We start from the raw sequence: 4,312 nt of genomic DNA on the forward strand, positions 1-4,312 counted from the left end.
AGGGGACAGGGGATATGGGGCTGGGGATGCTCGGGGGAGAGGGGGCTGCTGAGGGTGGAAGGGGGAGAGGGGGCTGCTGGGGGGCGGTAGGGGACAGGGGATATGGGGCTGCTGGGGGTAGGAGGGGGCAGGGGCTGCTGAGGGGCGATAGGGGACAGGGGATATGGGGCTGCTCGGGGGAGAGGGGGCTGGAAAGGGCTGGGGCAGGGGCTCCGGGGGGCTCAGGGGCTCCGATGGGGGGGGGCGGGCTGTGGCTTCTCCCGGAGGCTGCGGGGGGCTCCCGGGGGACCCGGCAGCCGGGGGCTCGGGGGCTGATGCGGTGCCTCGCCCGCCTCCTGTCCCGGGGCTGCCCCCGAGCCCCCCGCCCAGGGGCCCCGGCTCGGTGCGCGGCGCGGGGGGACTCGCCTCTCGGAGCCCGGCTGCGGGGCGCCAGCAGCAGGTGAGGAGCCGGGTGCAGCCCAGCCGCGTCTTGCCGCCGCCGCCGCTTCTCCTCCCCCTCGGCTCCGCACGCAGCCTCCGCGCTCCGCCCGGCCCCGCCCGCGCCGCTCCGGGGCTGCTCCAGAGGGGAAACTGAGGCACGGCTGGGGATGGGGGATTTGCACTCACACGGGGGTGCAAAGCGCCCCCGCCAAACACGTGTGGTTCTGGCCAGAGCCCCCGCCCCTGTGCAAGGCCAGCGCTGACCCCTCCCGGGCATGCAAACGTGTGTGCACCCAGCGCCCAAACATGCCCATACGCCCACCCCGGGCCGGCCCTAGGCCAAACGGCACCCCAAGCAAGGAGGGTCTTCGATGCTCCCCTTCATTCCTTAAACTTCTAAACACCTTATTTTTGTATTGCATTTGTTGCCCATTTCACAACATTGGTGCACGATTTGCACGCGTGATTTATCCCTGTCATGTACGATGATCAATTTGCACACTAGGATCTGTACAACAAAAACAGCACCCCAAGCCTGGCACCCTAGATGGTCTCCGGGTTGCCTGCCCCTAAATCCAGCCCTGCACACACGTGCGAACATATATGCACCCACATGCACTTGCAAACGTCTGTGCACACACACGAGCAAATCCATATGCTTGTGCCATGACCACCCGCTCCAGACCCCGGCGCTGCACCCCCCTGGCGACAGCGTGAGCGAATGCACCGCGCCTGGCAGGTTTCAGTGGTGGCGTTCAGTGCCCTGGGGGCAGGGGCACACACCACGGTGATGAATGCGCTCTGAGAAGCCAGGCAGGACTCTGGGTGGAGCCAGCTGCTGGCAGGGGAAGAAGCCGGGAACCCGGACAGCTGGGAAGCCGCTGGCACGCTGAGGTCACCGCTCTGACAGGGAGTGGCCCAAGGAGACAGGTGCTACCCAGCGCCCCAGGGGACTGGCCCAGAGCGCAGCGCAGACCAGCCACTCGCAGCGGTGGATGTCAAGAGCGACCTGGTCCATTGTCCCCCTCCTTTCTCACGCCAACCCTAGGCAGCGTGGCCAGCTGGCACGAGGGAGCGACTGGTGTGACGGGCTGGACGCACAAGCAGCCGTGGGTGTGGCTGGATTCAGGGCCAGTCTGGCAGCCACGCAGAGGGCACCAGGCCGGGTTACTGGTGCTTAGGCGCCTGCCCTTTGGGCTAGTGGCAAACGGGCAGCCCCACCCTGATAGAGCACCGAGGCTGGGTCTCCGGTGTCCTGGCCAGATAGGGCTCTGCGCAGAAGGGCGCCCCCAGGAGAGTGGGTGTTACACGGGGCCTCAGAGGTGGCAGGCCAGGGCAGACACACAAGGTGCTGAGGGGGCTCACAGCTTGACTAACCTGCCCCCCCCCCCCCCGTGCAGCTGCTAGAGACACCGTGCTGGGATTTGTGGAACTGGGGCAGGACGCAGGGCGTTTAGCAGTGCCAGACAGCAAGCTGGTCATGCCAAATGGCACCCAAGAGCCTGCTCCCTCTTCCCACGGTGCAGCTGCGCCGTCTGGGGCCGACACGTGTTAGCTCCCAGACGTGAAGCATGGTTGGGAAGCGTCCCGAAGCAAACCAGGGTGCTGCAAGGATTCATTAGAGAGAGCACTGCCCTTTGAATCACCTGGGAGCAGGCATGGTGCTAAGCAGCTTTCATAGGAGACATAAATCCAGCGTGCAACGTTGCTGTACACTGTTAAACGGCTGAGGTTCTACCCCAGAGGTGGCTGCATTCCAGGGACTGCCGGTAAAGCGATCGCTGGGCACGTGACTCGTAAGGCACTTTGGGATGAAAGGTGCTAGAGGAAGAGACATTATTGGCACTGCAGAGGTTTCTCCGGCCCTCACTTTGTGCACGGACGCTGCTGCCTCTTCTCCCCTCCCCCCGCCCCACACGACTTCATTCACTAGTGTCTCTGCATTCGGTGCTGGCAGTGCCTGGTTCAGGTTGTCGGGGGCCGCACCGATCAACGCGTCACTTGTATTCGGGTTCTTGCTGATTTTCAGTGGCAGGGAAGAGATTGCGCAAAGCCCTGTGGAAGATCAAACGCAGTGACACAATTTGCTCATCTGCATTTATTTTTGGCGGGTGGCTTTATAAGCAGCCCCCCGCCCCTCGGGGTTAACGCGCGTGGAAGGGGACGAGACGGCAGCTTTGTGAGAACACGGGTTGAGCCTCCCTGGGACACGAGCCAGCGGCTTACTGGCCCCAGCACGCCCAGACCTTCTCTGCGTGCCGAGCGATGGGCTCCTCCCCAGCTCCAGCTACTCTCAGCTCCTTCCCTCCCTCACGCAGGGCACTCGTTGCACCGTGCAGATGGAAGAACGCAGGGGGTGACTTGCAGACACAGGGGTTGCTGGGGGCTAGCCCAGTGCTGGGCAGAGAGAGAACGGGCCAGGGGCGGGCGGTCACTCAGCCAGGTCCGTGCCTTCTGTCCTGGAAGCCCTGATGTGGAGCAGAAGAGAAGTTGGACACCCCCATGACAGATTCCCAAGGACTGCAGGGTGCAGGGCTCTGAGGCCGCGTCTCAGCTGCCCAAGTGAAGCAGCAAACCCGGCTTTGGGGAACTGCTTAGCAACTGATTGGAGCTAAAAATAAGAGCCATTTACTGAATCACCAGAGAAATGCTTCAGAACTGCTTGGAAAACACGTCCCCCCGAGCCCCTCCCTGAGCTCTGACCTCACCTGGGGAGCCCACGTGGACAGGCCAGCAGCGAGAGATGCTCAGGCCAACTTGAGAAATGGCCTTGTTAATTCAGCCTGATGGGGGCTGATTGACCAGAGGGGGGAGCAGCGCTGGCCTGAGGTGTCCAGGGTTTAGGCCTGAGGGATCTACAGTCGTCCCCATCTCCCCTTCAGAACACTGCCTCCCCCTCCAGCTTGCCAACCCCGCTTTCGGTCCCCAATCCTCTCTTGGCCTCCTCTCCCCTCGGGAACTGCAGCAAGGGCCCCCCCCAGCAGCGAGTGCCCTAGCGCAGACAGAGCACTGGAGAGCTCACCGCCAAGTCAGTCAAAGCCACCTGGCGGGCGTCTTATTCTCGCCACATGCCAATAGCCAGCATCTAAGCCGAGCGCGGGGCGCTGCTGCATGCAAAGCCCAGCCAGCGTCGGGCTCAGGGGAGCCCCCCGTTATACACTAAGACCCCAGGCCTCACCCCAGCTCTCGCGCCTGCGTTCCTCTGGGGCATGTGGCTCCGGGTCACCGCAAGGAACAGCCCCTCGCAGCTGACCCGACTGACACAACTTCTCGCCCGTGGCCTGCAGTGGATTCTTGGTGGCGCTGCTCGGCCCTGCCTCCTGTTTTACAATTGTTTCACTCTGGCGCACCCAGTCCCTTTGATGGTTAGTGGGAGGGTTATTCGTTTGTGGTTTCTCCCTCCTTTATCAACAGCGACTCCTGTGTGCTAGGCTCCAGCAGCGAGCGAGCGACAGGCAGCTCCTTCTTCGGAGTCGGGAATGTCACAAAGCGCCAGCTCAGAAAATCTCCCTCCCACCCCCCTTTGAAGCATCTTTGGCTCTAAAGGAAGAGCCGTGCCGCCTGTTTGCCGCCCCGCCCGGGGAGTGAGCAGATGGAAATGGAAATGAGAGAGGTGGAACCAGCCCTCGGCAGCGAGAGTTTGGTTAAACGCAGCTCGCAGCAGGGCCAGAACGAGCCAGGAACAAGCGAGGGGCCAGGTGGGCGGCCCTGACCCGGGCGCATTAGCAGCGTCCTGGGGGGCAACGGGCAGAGTGGAGAGGAGGGGGAGCTCACGGGTCAGGATCGCTTTGCACTGGCAGGGCTGGGGGCAGGGGAATGGAACAGGAAGAGGTAAGTAGGCCAGTGCTGAGATGCACCAGCGGAGCTGGATGGGGACTCAGGCCTGGACTAG

Source organism: Trachemys scripta, chromosome 7 (genome assembly GCF_013100865.1).
Source record: "Trachemys scripta elegans isolate TJP31775 chromosome 7, CAS_Tse_1.0, whole genome shotgun sequence".
NCBI lineage: Eukaryota > Metazoa > Chordata > Testudines > Emydidae > Trachemys > Trachemys scripta.